General features: G+C 39.7%; 1 protein-coding gene and 1 long non-coding RNA gene across 7 annotated transcripts in view; one reads left to right on the top strand and one right to left on the bottom strand.

Annotated features, from left to right (window-relative positions):
- Positions 1-17,724, bottom strand: part of DISC1 (DISC1 scaffold protein) — a 162,228-nt gene that overhangs the window by 16,866 nt on the left and 127,638 nt on the right. The gene's annotated exons all lie outside the window — the stretch shown is intronic.
- On the top strand, positions 6,562-13,959 carry LOC308582794. Its single transcript, XR_014005853.1, has 3 exons — positions 6,562-7,006; positions 7,607-10,964; positions 13,052-13,959. It is a non-coding gene; the product is annotated as an uncharacterized lncRNA (long non-coding RNA).

Below are 17,724 nucleotides of genomic sequence, written 5' to 3'. Positions count from 1 at the left end.
ACCTGCATACAAGAAGACAGGGCAGCAACATTAAAAAACCACACTTTTATTTACTATCTGGCAGGCTTGCAGGGAGATCAGTCATGAAATTATTTATTTTCTTTGCACTGAAGAGTCCTTAAAGTCCTGATTACCAACTGGCGCATCTATCTGAAGAAAACAATTTTATTCTAGATGCTCACTATTCTTTTTTCTTTTTTGAAGTTAAAGATTTGGATGGGGTCATCTTCTTAACTGGGAGTGAGTTTTGCTCCACAGTATGAAATAAGGAGAGTGATTATCCAAATGGTCACATATTTATGACAGGCTGTAACCAAATTTATTATTTATTTATTGCATTTATATCCCATCATTCCTCCAAGGAGCTCAAGGTGGCACACGTGATTCTTCTTCCTCACTATTTTATCCTCACAACAACCCTATGAGGTAGGTTAACCTGAGAGACTGACTGACCCAAGGTCACCCATGAAGTTTCATGGCTAAGCAGGGATTTCAATGCTGGTTTCCCAGGTCCTAGTCCAACACTGAACCGCTACATCACACTGGCTCTCTTTGAACGAAGTAACTGATTTTGGTTGGGGAAACTTCCAGTTATAGCACATAAACTCATAAATGCACATCCAAATTCATGAATGAAAGTAATGAAAAACATCTTCCCTAAAACTAACCTGCCTATTGAGATTAAGCAGGTTGGGTTAATATGACCGCCAAAAACTTGAATTTATTTAAGGACAATTATGAAAAGTGTTGGTCAGAAATTAAAAAGGATTTAGAAAGCTGGTCAAGATTGAAGCTCTCCTTGTTGGGCCGTATTGCTGCTATAAAGATGAACGTATTGCCAAAAATGCTGTTTTTGTTTCAGACCCTACAGATTGTGGACAAAGTGGACTGTTTCAAGAAGTGGCAAAGAGACATCTCTAAATTCGTCTGGCAGGGCAAAAAGCCCAGAATAAAATTTAAAATATTGACCGATGTATTACGAATCAGCAGCTTTCTGCTGGCTGAAAGATTGGCTGCTTCTTGAGAACACGGATGTTTTGGATCTGGAAGGGTTTAACAATGCTTTTGGATGGCATGCATATTTGTGGCACGACAAGGTAAAAATTCATAAGGTTTTCAAGAACCATATTGTCAGGAAAGCAATATTTAATGTCTGGATAAAATACAAAGACTTATTAGAAAACAAGACCCCAAGGTGGTTGTCACCTATGGAAGCCAAGGCTCAGAAAAGACTCAATATGGAGGCCAAATGGCCGAAATATTGGGAAATATTAGAAAAAGTTGGAGATACTTGGAGATTGCAGAGTTTTGAGAAACTAAAGGATAAAGTGCGAGACTGGCTACATTATGCTCAGATTAGGGAGGCTTTTAATTTGGATAAAAAAACAGGTTTCCAGGTGGAAAAATCGAAACTAGAAACAGAATTGTTAGAACCCAAGACTAAGGTGCTTTCAAAAATGTACAACTTGCTGTTAAAATGGAATACTCAAGATGAAACAGTTAAATCAGCCATGATAAAATGGGCACAGGACATTGGGTACAACATTATGTTTGCTGACTGGGAAAGGTTATGGACCACCGGTGTGAGGTTCACGGCATGTAATGCCTTGAAAGAAAATATTATGAAAATGATATATAGGTGGTACATGACCCCAGTCAAGCTTGCAAAAATATACCATTTGCATGACAATAAATGTTGGAAATGTAAGGAGACTGAAGGAACATTCTTTCACCTTTGGTGGACTTGCCCGAGGGTTAAGGCCTTCTGGGAAATGATCTACAATGAGTTAAAAAAGGTATTTAAGTATACCTTCCCTAAGAAACCAGAGGCCTTCCTTTTGGGCATTGTTGGCCAGAGGGTGTTAAAGAAGGATCGAACTTTTTTTATGTATGCAACAACAGCAGCAAGAATACTCATCGCAAAACATTGGAAGACCCAAGATTTGCCCACGCTGGAAGAATGGCAGACGCAACTGATAGACTATATGGAGTTGGCAGAAATGACTGGCAGAATTCGAGACCTGGGAGAAGAGACAGTGGAAGAGGACTGGAAAAAGTTTAAGGACTATTTACAAAAACATTATAAGCTGCATGAATGTTAAGAAAATGCACGATAGAAAACAACATGGCATCAGCAATTCAGTTGAAAGATATATGAGAATAAGCGATGTTTAAGAAAAAGATGAAATTGGAAGCAATATTATGTTTAAACTAAGCAGTTAAGTATTTAATAAAAAAAATTTAAAGTCTGAGACATAATATTTGAGAATTACAAAATAAGAATTGAAATAAGGCAATAAATTGCTGCTTATAAGTTTATTATTGAGAACGCAAGAAAAGGGAGATGCGAGGAAGTCCAAAAGTTTGGAAATATGATTTATGGAAAGTTGTTTTCGTTGTATTTTTTTTGTTCTATGTTTATCTTTCTGTTTTTCTCTGTTTTCTTTTGTTTGTTATATTTTGGTGATGGTATTTTATATGTTTGGTGATTTTTTGTTTAAAAATTTGCAATAAATATCTTATAAAAAAAAAAGAGATTAAGCAGGTTGATGGAACTAGCAGAAATGACTGGCAGAATTCGAGACCAGGGAGAAGAGTCGGTGGAAGAAGATTGGAAGAAATTTAAAGATTATCTACAGAAATATTGTAAAATTAATGAATGTTAGAATGATGTTGGATAGAAATTAAGTGGTTTCCAGCTGTAATGCTTTAAGGGAATACGAAAAAAGGGTTATAAATAGGCAAAAATTTAATGCTATTATTTTTAAGATCAAGATTAGGATAATTAAAGAGGGTAAGGATTTGCTGATTTAACAGATGGAAGTGGAATACAAAAAAGGGAGGTATGAGGAGGTCCGGGAAACAAGCTAAAGGAAAATAAGTAATGGAAAATCTGTGTGATTTTTAACTCTCTTTTTTTTGTATTTTCGTTATTTTTTTGTTTATATTTTTTTGTTGTTATACTTTAAAAAATCTTAATAAATATCTTATAAAAAAGAGATTAAGCAGGTTGCTTTTGGGCAACATTCTTGTTTAGATAAGCCTACCCAGATGCTTGGAAAGTTGTGGTAATTTTAATCTGTATTATTGTTTTAATTTTTGTGAGTTTTAAATATGGCTGTAAATTTTGCTTGGTTTTATTGTCTTATCTTTCTGTAAACTGGTTTGAGGTTTGTTTGCATAAATCTCATGAAATAAATAATAATAACCACTCGGCAAACTTCGTCCAAGTAGAACAATCACAGTTCAAATCACGAGCTGATGCCACAATAAACATGTGAGTCTTTAAAGTGCAACGTGGACTCTGTTGTTTTTGCTACAACAGGGTAACGCTCAGGCAATTCAAAACACATAGGGGGGTGTTTTCTATAAGAAGATAAAAAAAGTTGTAACTTCAAAGTGCTGGTTTATTGAGTAGCTTAGCTGAATCTGATTAAAGTGCCCTGCCATTAATATATTAGGCTATAGGTCAGATTCCTGCTGTGACCATGCAAGAGACTTCACAAGGCTGATTTGAAAACAGGTGGTGTGGAAATTAAGTGATTTTTAAATCCTCTGCCATCCTCAGCAATAAAGCTAAGGCAAAATGCATGCCCACCAAAACAAAACAAAAAATATCAGTATTTGAGAATAGTCCCTAAACTTGAGACTAATATAAGGATATCTACCACTCTAAAAGATTAATTCAAGTACTGTGGTTCCGCTACCTTGCTTTTCCTGTGCTTTTCCTGCTCCTCCTGTATCCTATTAGCTTTCTGCTTTTGTACTAAGCAGTGTGAGTCTCACAACCATGGGGCTGTTCTAACATTGCATTTTGCTACTTGTATTGTGAAAACAGCCCAAGATGCAAATCTTTGTAATGTGGGTGGGAGCTGTTGGTTATCAGTCTAAGAAGTGCAAAGGGCTGAGAATCTCCTGAGAATTTTTTTCTATAGCTGCATCTAAGGCAGGGGTAGGCAACCTAAGGCCCGTGGGCCGGATGCAGCCCAATCGCCTTTTCTATCCAGCCCTCAGACGGTCCAGGAATCAGCGTGTTTTTACATGAGTAAAATGTGTCCTTTTATTTAACATGCATCTCTGGGTTATTTGTGGGGCCTGCCTGGTGTTTTTACATGAGTAGAATGTGTCCTTTTATTTAAAATGCATCTCTGGGTTATTTGTGGGGCACAGGAAGTCGTTCATTCCCCCCCCCCCCAAATATATATATTCCGGCCCACCACAAGGGAAAAGACTCCTTTCTACAGCCAGCCAAACATTGTGAAGCATCTTAAGGACACTTCCTGCCCTTGCTTGCTGCTCATCTTGCTTCTTGCTGGAGAGAAGACATTCTCCAAATAATTACAATTTTGATTAATTTCTATTACCGGATTTGAGACCTGACATGAATTGTAAGAATCTGCAGGCCGGGTAGGTTCTAGAATGTCATTCAGTAGAACTGAATTTCACTGCACACAAGCGCAGGTGCTAGGTTCTGGAAGAGCAATGCTGGAACCTAGAAACTAGAGTTCTTTGCTGAGGAAAACCTACATTCAAATCCCTATGCCATTACATTTTCTGGGTGGTCTAGGGCAAGTCAATACCTCTCAGCCTAATCTACTGCGCACAGAATTGACTGAGGAAAAATATGAATCTGAGTACACTAGTGGAACCCTGTTATATAAAAGTAGCACCGTTTGTTTTGGCTCTCTTTTGAGTTTTAGGGGTACATGTTGTTGCTTTCTGATCAGGATTAGTGCAGAACAAGGAATTGTGCAAGATTCCTGCTCTTGCTTGGTTTGTTCTCTTTCCCTCTTTTTACCTTAAAACTCAATTTTTAGTTCCTTTTTAGATGATGATGATGTTGATGATGACATCTTGTATTGCTGGTTTGCTGTGGGTTTTAAACTTGCTGGGTTGATGGTCTTGTTCCCTGCACTTAGTTAAACTCAGATGGCTTTAGAATAGCATTAGACACATTTCTGATAATGCTATCAGGGGCTGCTAGGCATGATGGCTATGCTGTGCCTCTACAGGTGGAGGCAGTAAGCTTCAGAATACCAGTTCTCGTAAACCACAGTGTACTGTGGCGCTCAGATCCTGCTTGCAGGTTTCCCACAGGCTACTGTTGGCCATTGTGAGAACAGGATGCTGGACTAGATGGGCCATGGGCCTGATCCAGCAGGCTGTTCATAACCAAGAAACTGCCATGGTATATGAATAGCAGATTTTTTAAAAATGTTACTTTTAAATAGAACTGTTACATAAACTGCAGGTGGGAGGTGCTATCTTAGAAAAGGCAAGTGCCCCATCTTTCTTATGTAGAAGATGGTGCTTTCTATGCAGTGGCGTAGCGTGGGGGTGCAGGGGGGGCGGCTGCACTGGGCGCACCATCGGGGGGGGCGCTCGCACTCGCAGTGCTAAAATCAGTGCTAAAATCCACGGGTTAGGGGGCGCAAATTACTTGCCTTGCCCCGGGTGCTGACAACCCATGCTACGCCACTGTTTCTATGAAACACACATGCATAATTTAAAACCAAAACCCAGACAATGTTTTTCCCCCATCCAGAATGACTGTTTACAGCCATTGCCGCTGGCTGGTGCTGATGGGTGTTGTAGTCCAGGACACCTGGAAGGGATCGGCAACAGCTGGCTTTAGGAATTTACACAGATGGAATCAAAAGTCGTACAGTTAACTGGGTAACACCTCTAATAAAAAGGTGGTTGTTTCACACGAATTCAGAATCTCACAATTTTCTCTAAATAATACAAAAAGTGATAGTAAAAGGATAGTGGCTCATTTTAACTTTAAAAAAATGGAGAGAAATGCCTCTCAGCATCTGCCTATTAATGTCACTGCTAATATTTTTATCTGACACATATATGGAAGCAGGCAAAACACTGGCAGTGACACAGAAACTATTTTAAACACTTCCTGGTTGGAATGCTGCTTGGCAGCCACTGAGAAGCATGGAGTGTATATCTGGTAAGGAAGAAGAGAATGGCCCCTTGCCTCCAAGCTCAATGCATTAACCAGACTGCAACGCTGGAGCTGGCAGGTTGGCCCACTGCTGCAAGCAACTATCTGTCGCTCTGGAAGCAGTTCCAATCTTGTTCAGTTCATTAAAAAAATATTTCTGTGCTGACAGCATTTTGGGGAAGCTGGAAGCTGCTTGCTAGGGGGGGAGTCTGGCTTGCCATGAGAAAGCTGAGAATTTGATTTTATGGGAAGACTAGCTTCCAGTGGTCTGGGCTTGACAAAGTATTCTCCTTTCTACTATAAACTGCAGGCAACCACTGGGAGATTTTTGCTGGTGACAACAGCAAGATGCTCTCTGCTTCCCACTGTGAAGTGGGCATTCCCATTTTTTTCTTTTTCACGTGCAGCATATGCTGCCTCTGATGAGAAACAATCTCAATGATCTCCACTGTATTTTCCTAAAATGACTATTTGTAATTCTGCCATCAGCATAATATATATTGGGACACTCACGCAGCTTGCATGCCTATTCAAAGCAGCTTCTCAGTTGCAAAGGCCTACCCCTATTTTTTATCTTTCCTTGAATTCTTTCTTTCTGTGCTCAAACTAGATGCAGGTAATCAAACACCCTGCTCCAAAGTACTAAAAATTTGGTGCAAATGTCAAGTTTCCAAAATGCTTGGTTTCCTGGGAAGAAGGAACAAGGGTTCAGGCAGGGAAGGGCAAGGGAACATGTTTATGTGTGGACTGTTATGCCACACATTTCTTTCTTGGATGAATCACAACTGAGGTTTAAGGAACTTCTGCTTTAAATACGAGGCTCAGATAAGTTTTAACTGGAAGCATTTCCACATTTTCCCCTTTCCAGACTTCATGTTTTGCTTTAAGGAATGTTACAGCTTGATTTATCAAAGAAGCACAGTTCTCCAAACAGAAAACTCTGTAAACTCCCCCGTTTTTTCACTGGTATATTCTATGCCCAAAGTAAAAATGTTAACCAAAGCACAAAAGCATTTCTGTCACAAGGTTGTGTATTTGGATCTTCAAAAAGTTTGTTGATGTCACCAATTTATTCAGTTATTCTGTCCATATACCATATATAATGAGCAGGACAATTTTGTGAATAGAATTTTTTTAGTGGTTCATTTAAGAAATTTCCATTCAGATCCTGTATTTATCTGTGGCCAGAAACAATAATACATTAAGTGGACTAGCTGCATAAGAATTCATCAACCCATATTGTGGTTCAGATTTAACCTTAAGAAGTTCTGCTTTGTTATGAGAAGTGCTTTAGACAGATGAGGATGTTTCTACAAGTTCATAATATCAGTGGTGACCTTCTCTTTGACTCTGCTGAAAATCCTTGTGACTCTTAGTTCAGTGCTGCATGTACCGCTGTTTGACAGTCTGATTTGTTTTGTGGTATAGTGACATGATAGGTCCCTTTAGGCTCCTGAGCTGTCCTGCTGTTTTCTGTGAGCACCACAGATGGGTACCAGTTTTGCTGGGCAGGTTTGATTTTTTTTTGTCTCGGAGACCATATGTTACCTCCCCTGTTACCTTACGCCACCCTGCTCCCTTGGCAACTGCCAGTGGCAGATAGCTGGACACCATCCACAAACTGTTGTTATCATTCTTTTCCAATAACAGGTGTTTCTATTATCTTGCTGCTTATGGGACTGTGGCGACAACTCCCTTGAGCTTCAGCAGGCTTCATGAGCACATTTATGTCATCACAGAAGCAAGGTACACTGTTTCTCTTCTATTCACTTTCTGACACAATTGAAAAACCCTTACCTTAAAAGTGTTTCTGTCCTATTATATTTTTCCACGTTGTACGTGAATGAGCCACTGTTCACATGGGTAGGCGATCAGATTGGGTAATGGGGAAGTTGTGAGTTTATATTCTGCCAGTCAGCTAAAATTTGTATTGCTCAATGAAAGAGTTATTTCATATTGACACTCCTGTGTCTCCCAAGAATCAGTGAAATTAATATTATCCTGATGGGCAAACTGCTAACTCGGTATGGGGTTTTTTAGCATTTGTGAATTTAGGTAACAAGGTCCATGTTCATTCACACTGAAGTCAAGGGGATTTAAGCAACCTGTGCACAAAATTTATTTATTGTTTTCATCTGCTTCTCCATGACTCAAGGTGGCTTTATGGCACATTCAAATAAAAGCAATTTAGCAAAACCAATAAAGAGACAATTAGTGGCAAACACCACTAATTTCAACAACAGCTGCAGATAGGGTGTATATTTTGATCTAGTATGAGAAATGCATACTACTGTGGAAGTAAAATATTGCACACATACACTGATCTCCAGATCAACCTTAATCATCCTACATCTGGTGAATCTCAATATGCAAAAAAATGCCATTGCAAATCTGTATGATTCTTATGTTTATCATCTAACAATCCAATGCATACAACAGAATATGCCTCACTTATTTTTCTCAGTCTACTTCCTTCTTTCAGACCTATTTGAGGTCTAAACTAATCTTTTCAAACCACTTACTCCAAATTAATCTCAACGTCAATGGGACAATGCAGGAATAAGAGAGAGCTATGGCTGAAGTCTGTAAAATCTAATCTCTTTGTTTATGAAAACATCTTGTTGAAAGCAATGTATGTCACCCTGTTCCAAAGGGGTATTACGCACATAATCAAAATGGGGACACAACAAAACCAATTAAGAAATACCAACTTGCACCATTCATCCAGTATTACTGTCATTGGGACAAAGAAGGCACTCAAAGAAAAAAATCATATTAAAATCTGATTCCTATCTGAAGTTTCTAGATGTCACGTCCGGCAGCAACACTGGCTCCAAGATAGAAATGATGGTGGTGGGCAAGAAGAGCACCTTCAAAGAAGTAACTAGGTCAGGTGTTCAGAGCTGTTGTTGCCAGTTTGGCTAAATAACTGTGGTGATGCCTCTGTGGATCCTGCTAATCCCCTAGGACAGTGGATCTCAAAGGGTGTGGCAGGAAAGGATGCCAGGTGTGGCAGGAAGATTCAAGGACAGTCAAAGAAACATTTAAACATTTCAGTGTTGTATAGTACAATATCAAAATATTTTTTTTTTTGCAGAATATATATTTTCAAAATCAAGCACTACTTGATTTGTTTCTTATCAATTAAAAATTGAGTGTGGTGTGAGCAAATTTTTATTCTGAAAGTATGGCCCAAAGAAGAGAGTTCGAGAACCAGACCAACAAGGATCAACATAGTGGTTTGGCAGCAGTGATGTAGTTAGCATTTTATCCCTTCATGTAAGATTAATGTCACAATCCTGCACGGGCTCTAGGTAAGCCGAAAGAGAAGCAGCTGCGGAGATGAGGTAACGAGTACAAAACAAGCAGGGATAGGTGGGTAGGCATCAGTTCTGGGAGTGGGCAGTTGGACTATCTTACTTCATAGAATTGTATAGTTGGAAGGGACCCATCCACCTTGGCACTATGGTAATATCCTCAACCCATCATATCACATGGGATTTTTCCAGGATTTTTAACCCTCTTTTCTACCTCTGTAAAATTATATTTACATTCCCAGGTGCATCTGCACAGAGCAACCACTGCCACCACCCCATTTTCAAGGCACAGAACGTTTTAAAATATGTTAGCAAGGACTATATTTCAACACCTGTTGCTAGTTTGTTCTATCAAGGAAAAAGGCACTCCTAGATACAAAATCCCCAATCAGGCCTTTTTAAAAACTAGGGTATCTTGGGCAGGCCCCTTCATAAATTAAGGATGAAGAACTAATAACCTGTTTAGAAATAACTCTTCTGAAAAAGAAGTAGTTTATTATAGGAGCAATCAAAATAGGGTAAAAATAGCAAAATATTTTTTAGGCAGACACCTTACTTCATTTTCCTGGTTTGAAAATAGTACTAAGGAGGACTTAAGATTTATATATGGGTTCTAAAAATTATTTGTTAAAAGCTGTTTCAAAAGATGATATCCAACATCAGTCATGCTCACAAGGAGGTGCACTGATTTCAATGAGTTTGCTCGGAGTATGATTAAGGGATGTCACCAGAATCTCCTAGACGGCTTTGAATATAAGGTTTCTCAGCTCTCCAACCTAGTCAAATGCTGACCAACAAATGTAAGAACAGAAGGAACAGAAGAGTAAGATTCCCAAACACTCCTCTTTTTAAGAACCTATGGCTTTCAGTATTCGACAAGCAATATCCATCCATCCCATAATAGGCAGGGTTTGTGAAAAGCCAACCAGGGAATTCCACTTTCTTAACAGAGTCATGCTTCCACCTCCAGATCCCTGGGCCAATTTGAGCTAGACAAGGTCGGAATAATGTCATGCACTTAAGCTGTGAAAACTGATTTAACATGTGAAATGGAATTTCAGAAGGGGAGACAGACAACACACAAACCCTCATTCCAATTCTCATAGACTGGTTTACAGCCTTTGCCAATTCCTAAAATGGAATTTGGGCTATATAAGACAGCAGAGCTATTCCAAATGAATGCAGGGCCACAACAGGCTGCATTTTGTCTGTTTGGTTGGTTTCCTAATGCTTGTCTGGGGATGTCTTGAAAGAAAACTTTCCTGCGTTTCTAGCAGTGTTTCATGAACCTCATAACTGTATGCTAAAACACTGAGAAGATGGGAATGCAATGGAAATGGGCCAGAAGATTTCCATAAACCACAAGTCTGTTTAAGGGTTAATCCTACTGATTCCTTCCATCATAAAGATGTACTGTTGCTCATGAAAGCAGGGGACCCTGCTTTTACAAATATGAGGCCCAGAATTTAGAATACGATTCCTAGGCATTTCAACTAGACTAAATTAGAAAAAAGAAACCTAGACCAGTGCAGAACTCCAACTTGTAAGTAACAGAAATAGTTATATTCCAGGCAGCTTAAAGTACTGAAAGTTTCCAATCCCCTTTTCCTTTCCTGTGTTTTTTAGCACACATGGCAGAAGTAAATCAAGAAAAGAGAAATTAAATGCATCCCAATGATAAAGTCAAAAAGGTACAATTGTGATGGTGGTACCTGACATCCAGAGGCTTTCAGTGTAGTGAGAAAAAGTGGTAATGATAGCAGTCTATCTGTGATGTAACTTTGAGAGCAGTCTAGCTTTCCAGTGGTTCTCAGTGCACTGCTATGCAAGTCAAGTGCCTTCTTACCAAATCCCTCTACAATACAGGATTACGGGTATTGAAATCATATTTAGATACTGACCTTCACTAATGCTCAATGTTGACATTTAAGCAAGCAATAAATGTAGCACCAATTATTTGGTGTTCTATAAATATGAAATTTAATTAAAGCAAAAATAAAAGTGCAAGGATTTTTTAAATGCTTTGCCCTTTATACCCTGTGTATCAAGTCCCTGGACTAAGGGCTATTTTAATCTACAGGAATGTGCCATAGTCTGCTGACAAAAGCACTACAACTAGCTAATAGCCACTAAGCACTGCGATATGCAATGCAGTTTTCTTTGAAGAAGGAATGGTAGTCATGTCAAAGCCTTTAAGAGACGCCAGGCCTGCTTGAGCCCATGTTTCAGGAACTGAAAATGCATTTCCACCATTCTGTCCTAAAAAAGCCAGCTATGGAAGTGCTGATTCTTCTGTGGCATGTGGCTTACTTCATTCAGTTGTTAGAATCATTTTAATAAACTATGTGTTAGACTGTAAGAAATGTGAACTTTTTTTTCAGTACAGTAACATGAAAATTCAAAAGACAATCTGACAGGGCAGCCAAAAACTCCACTAAGCAGGTGGAAACGTCACTCAGATACAGTGGACAGACTTTTTGGCACCAGATGGACTGCTGTTGTGTAAATTGCTTAAATTATAAGGAGTAGATTACAATTAAGAAGCAGTTTTCCAAGTAGGTTAAGACTATAAGCCAACACTATGCAGTATCATGCTTCATTGTGAAATCCAAAATTCACAATGGGAAAACCCCACATAGTAACAGAGTGCTATGAAAATATTGACAAATTGAAAGTAAAATCTCATAGAACATCTATAAATGTAAGAATATCCTATACACAAAGAAATATGTTTGGTTTAAGGGAAGAGCTGAGGCTCTTACAAATTCACACATGCAACAAATACAATGTAATTGCAAATTAAGGCTCTTCTCTTAACTTCCGAGTTATGCAAGCAGAAAAACTATTAGACAATTTCACATACTCCATTTCCTTAGCACTTGGAAGTACTTTCAAGCAGCATGGAGAGGTAAAGTTTAGCTAAGCGCCTGGATCAGCAAATCCCCCCCCCACTTCATGTTTTACAGCACTGGGGAAGCACCAGAGGAGTAAGGGTCATCCTTCTTATTTATCATTCATTATGATTTGTGCTCACGATGGTATCAGGGTGACCAGACTGCTTCGTTTGCAATAAGTACATGTCCCATAGTTTCCTGCTGAGATCCTGTGACCTTTCATAACACAAATGTGGTGGGGGGTAGTTTGCTATTGTTGTTGAATAGTGTGAGAGTGCCTTTCCTGATGGAATAAATGTTGTGACACTAGAGAAGCATCACAGAACAACTAATAAAGTGGAATGGTGTGTGGATGTTTCAGATTGATTCCACTACTGGTGTCGCAGGATACACCTGCAACAAAAGAAAATGGAGGGGCTACAAGACTTCTTCCTCCCAGTGCTAAAACACACTAATATTTGGAGTTGGATGCTCAGTAAGTTGTACATCCAGCCCAAGGTTTTTGCCATAACACAGGGCTGGAGTTAAATTGGGAAGAGGAATGTCTCAGGCACATCATGACATCACACCTATTGGCACACATTTCTCCAGCTTTGTCCATTTCATCCCACCAGACTCAAGCTAAGTGGCAACAGTAGGGCAATGGGGCAGCCACTGCATAACACTCTTTAACAACAAACCTTGGCTGCAGGTCATGGTTTAGGAGAAGAGAGGTTGAGCACAGCCTCATATTTGGATGACATGCTAAGCTTGGCTTAGCTGCCATGTCATGCTGAACTAGAAGGACCTGGGGAATAGCAAAGCGGTTGTGATTGCATCCCTGGTTTGGCTTAGCATTATGTGTGAATGATATACCTAATATTCCTTCTCTGCCTTTTCTCTAGGTTTTCTATCCAGGGACAGATGTATTCTAAGGATTTCCTCTGTTCCACCGCAGGTTCCATGGAAAGTGCCTTTTAAAAATATTTACGTGCAAAATAACAGCAGGAGGTCAACTTTACATTGTCGTGGTTTATGCATTCATTTCCTCATAATCTGTTGTTGCACATGCCCTTTATGGCTATCAAAATAGGCACATTCCTCCTCATTTCTCAGGTATTTCTTGTACTGCATTACTGCATTGCTAGAGGCAGGGTGAGGATGGTAAGGAGTCAAAACATTTCTCACCAGGCTGTAAAATATTTAGATAAAACATGAATATTTTATGGCCACGAAATCACAAAGTTCTTGTGCAGATTCCTGGAAACATCTGCTTATAGCACTGCACTGAAAAGAACCAAGCAAAATATCAAGGGTTTTTACAACAGGGATAGTTAATTATACTGAATATATTTAGGATATTAATCATGGACTCCGGAAAATGTTAACAGCAACTAAATGTCATCTATATGAGACATTTTGTACTCAGAAACAGATTCCTTAGTACAAAATACAATACTGAATTAGTTATGGCAGGGTCCCTCGGGTATAAACTGTGGGTTTTCCTTTTAAAATACATGCAGTCTGGAAAAGGTGGGACGGTGGTTGCTGGTGTTTATTATAAAAGGGATTTTATTTATTTATCTTTATAACAAATATGATAGTGTGCTGTGTGCTTTTGTACATTAGCAAGAAGCAAGAATTTAATGGTCAAAACCATAATCAAAGCAAGGAAATCATCATGGGAACAACAATGCCACAGACAAATAAATAATATATAAATATACTGCCATAAAGGCATTTTGATTGTATAATTATGAAATCAGTAAAGGACATATAAGGAGAAAATAAAAGGAATAGTCCTAGTATTGGATTATTGGATCTTTATGCGCCCCCTCGCCCAGCTTGTCCGGAGTTTTTGGGCTGGGTTGCCATCAGTATGCTGATGACACCCAACTCTATCTGTTGATGGATGGCCATCCTAACTCGGCCCCAGACACACTGACCAGATGTCTGGAAGCTGTGGCTGGATGGTTACGTGGGAGCCGGTTGAAGTTAAATCCTTCGAAGACAGAGGTCCTCTGGCTGGGGCGGGACGATATGGGATCGAGGGGGCAACTCCCATCTCTTGCGGGGGTGCAATTAGTGCCAGCACCGTCCGTTAAGAGTTTGGGTGTAATCTTCGATACCTCCCTCTCTATGGAGGCGCAGATTACAGCTATAACAAAGGCGGCATTTTTCCATCTCCGCCAAGCTAAGCAGTTGGCCCCTTATCTCTCTCGCCATGACCTAGCCACTGTGATCCATGCGACGGTCACCTCCAGACTGGATTATTGTAACTCGCTCTACGTGGGGCTGCCCTTGAGACTGACCCAGAAACTCCAGCGGGTGTAGAATGCCGCGGCGAGACTCCTTATGGGGTCTTTGCTGCGAGAGCACATTCATCCGGTATTATACCAGCTGCACTGGCTCCCGGTGGAGTACAGGATCAGGTTTAAGGTGCTGGTTTTAACCTTTAAAGCCCTATACGGCCTAGGACCCTCGTACCTACGGGACCGCCTCTCCTGGTATGCCCCACAGAGAAACCTACGGTCTGCAAATAATAACACCCTCAAGGTCCCAGGCCTCAGAGAGGTTAGGCTGGCCTCAACTAGAGCCAGGGCCTTCTCGGCTGCGGCTCCAACCTGGTGGAATGCTCTGTCACAAGAGACTAGGGCCCTGCGGGACCTGACATCTTTCCGCAGGGCCTGCAAGACAGAGTTGTTCCGCCAGGCCTTTGGTCAGGGCGCAGCCTGACTCCCTCCTCTGGCAACCTGCACAGAATTTTGTTTAATCGGTTGCTATCAATTTGATTTTAACTAATTTTTATAATGAAATATTTTTAGAATGTGTTATTATTTGATTGTTTATTTGATTGTTGTTAGCCGCCCTGAGCCTGGCTCTGCTGGGGAGGGCGGGATATAAATAAAATTTATTATTATTATTATTATTATTATTATTATTATTATTATTATTATTTATTATTATTAATGTGCATGTAGAATCGGGTTGTTCCACAGGCCTACCTTAAAATTATTCTCACAAAGTGCGGAGGCGTTAAGATGATACAACTACATAGAGTTGGAAAGTAAGTTGATTATTATTCCTAGTAGCACAAGCGAGGATTACTAGCTGAGTATTTGATTTTATACAGGAGAGCTGGCGATGGAGGCATGTAATTGTTGCCACTGTCATCACCACCACCAATGGGCAGTTTGTGGGGTTTATTGCTGGTTGCTTTTTGTTTTTCATTCTCTGTGTATTTCTTTTTTACAGGCTGCTTTACGTATAATGTAATTATGTTTTAGATAAGCTAGAGGAAAATGGAATAGAAATATGAGTAATACTGAACATTCAATACAAGTGAAACTAAAAGGATTATGGTCTGTGCAAGTAAATAGACTGATATGGGACAAATGCTACACAATAAATTTATACATTCCCATAGAAAGTTAAAGCAACTGGGTGATAGCCAACTAAGCCATGCTCACAGTGGACCCATTGAAATCCAAGGATTTAGGTATATGCATTCATCTTATTCTATCTACTCTGAGTATGACTAATGTTGGATATCACCCATTAGTACAGCACCCACAATAGAAAGTTACAAGCTTTCCAAGTAGGCATAAAATATATTCTAGGTGGCATATAAAGACAATAAATTAATATAAATGCAACAGCCAATATCCTAAAAGAACTACGAACAATAGGAATTGACTTGTACAATATATTAGATCCATTATCAAATTATATATAAAGTAGAACATGTTTCTTTTCGTGATCAATCTTCTCTGAGAAAGGAAGATTAAATTTTAATCAAAGCTAGAAGGAAAACTAATTTTACATGAGAAAACCTCAATTAAAACTGTCTTCCCTGAAAATAGGTTCCAGTTTACAATGTTTGGTCCAGGTAATGAAGTAAACATCTGGAAATTGAAAGGATATTAAGTAGTCATTGGAAGTATAATTAAAGTACTAAATTAAAGAACAGCTAATTTCTATCACTTGATGTAATGTTAATCAGTTCCCAATATCTTCCTTAACAAATTTTTGCATGCTACTGCCGGAGCACAGAAGGCTGGAAGGGGAAAATAGAAAGCAAAAGTGCCGGTGTGCATCATTGGATATCAACCTAATAAACCCTATAGGCTCAAAACAGAGGAAGTTTCCTTTTCGCTCCTACCCATTCTTATCAATATACAAAGACACTGCAGAATCCTCACAGAATCAAATCAGATAGATAAGATTGCGATCATCGGTTTCCACAGTGCTTTGTAAATCTGATTCTAAATACTTGCCTCTCAGAATGCCATTAATGATAATGCATCATACACGGGTGCATGTTTTTTGCCCGTGGAGCTAACAGCTACTGCAAAGGCAGGCAGAATCTAGAATGCTGAAATCAGTCTCCCTGACTCCACCACATACTTCCACAGATAAATAGGCAATTTCAACTGTCCTGGGTTATCATTCCCTCTCTGTTTGATACTAACAAACCACAAAGGACTGTGGAACAAAACAGTATTAAACTAGTACCTGGAACATGTTTCAGGCCTCCCTGAGCTTTTAGTGTCATTCAAGGAACTGTTGCTGGGCAGAAAAAGTAAGTTGAGGTCCACCTTACTAGGAGATGAAGCATAATACAGATTCAGACTATAGCTTGAAGGAAGTGGTACTTCTTAGAGGACTCATACTATCAGGGCACACAAATGTTCCCCAGTAGAATACAGGTTATGTATGGCCTCTAGCTTCATGAGACACCATAAAATGAAATGCTGCAGCTCCACAGAATCCATCTTTGGAAGGAGAGCGTGGCTGCAAAGAAATATTAAGTGGTGTATGACCAAATACAAAGAAAGCATGTTCCCCACAGCCAGGGATGATGGACTGCTTTGGGACTTCCATTCCATGGAGTGGAAAGATTAATGAGAAAGATGTACTTCGTGAGAATTATTCTATTCAGCACTGAGAAAGTGGTCACAATCTTCTGTGCTTGGCACAGGAATCAGGTATATTAGCTTTCTTCCCTCGCCTGCTGTTTTGAAGGTTAGGAACTATAGGCAACGAGAACCACATGGTCCTTGATCCTCTTGCTGTAGCCACCATTGCTCATTTTGTGCTGTCTCTCACACTGACAATGTTTTCTGCCTTTGGTTATTTGGGGGTTGGGGTGTCACAGAAGGCTTGCTAGATGGACTTTCTGAGCTCTGCTTTGTGCACTGGTTTTAGACATTTTAGCTCTGCCTTTCACGATTCTCTCCCATCACAGAACTGCAAGGTCAGATCCCCACCCCACCCCCGCCTGCATGGCTGAGGACTAATGTTTAGGCCTCAGATGGCGTGCCTTGCCAAAGGAGATTGAATAGTTCTCATGATAAAGAACCAGCAAGCCTGGCTCAAATTAAGTCTTATGCATGCATCAGAGTGTCAAGGGGACATAAACAGATTCATTTATGACCATTGTGGGGTTTAACATATTCACGCAAACACACAGGCAAGTAGGTGGAGAAGAGGGAAAGTGCTGATACTAATATGGAATAAAGGAGGTACATTCTAGGTCAGGCTTCCTCAACCTCAGCACTCCAAATGTTTTTTTTTG

This window comes from Podarcis bocagei (assembly GCF_964188305.1).
Source record: "Podarcis bocagei genome assembly, chromosome: 3".
NCBI classification, from domain to species: Eukaryota; Metazoa; Chordata; class Lepidosauria; order Squamata; family Lacertidae; genus Podarcis; species Podarcis bocagei.
Note: the sequence above shows the minus strand (reverse complement) of the source record. Positions and strands in the feature narration are given on the sequence as shown.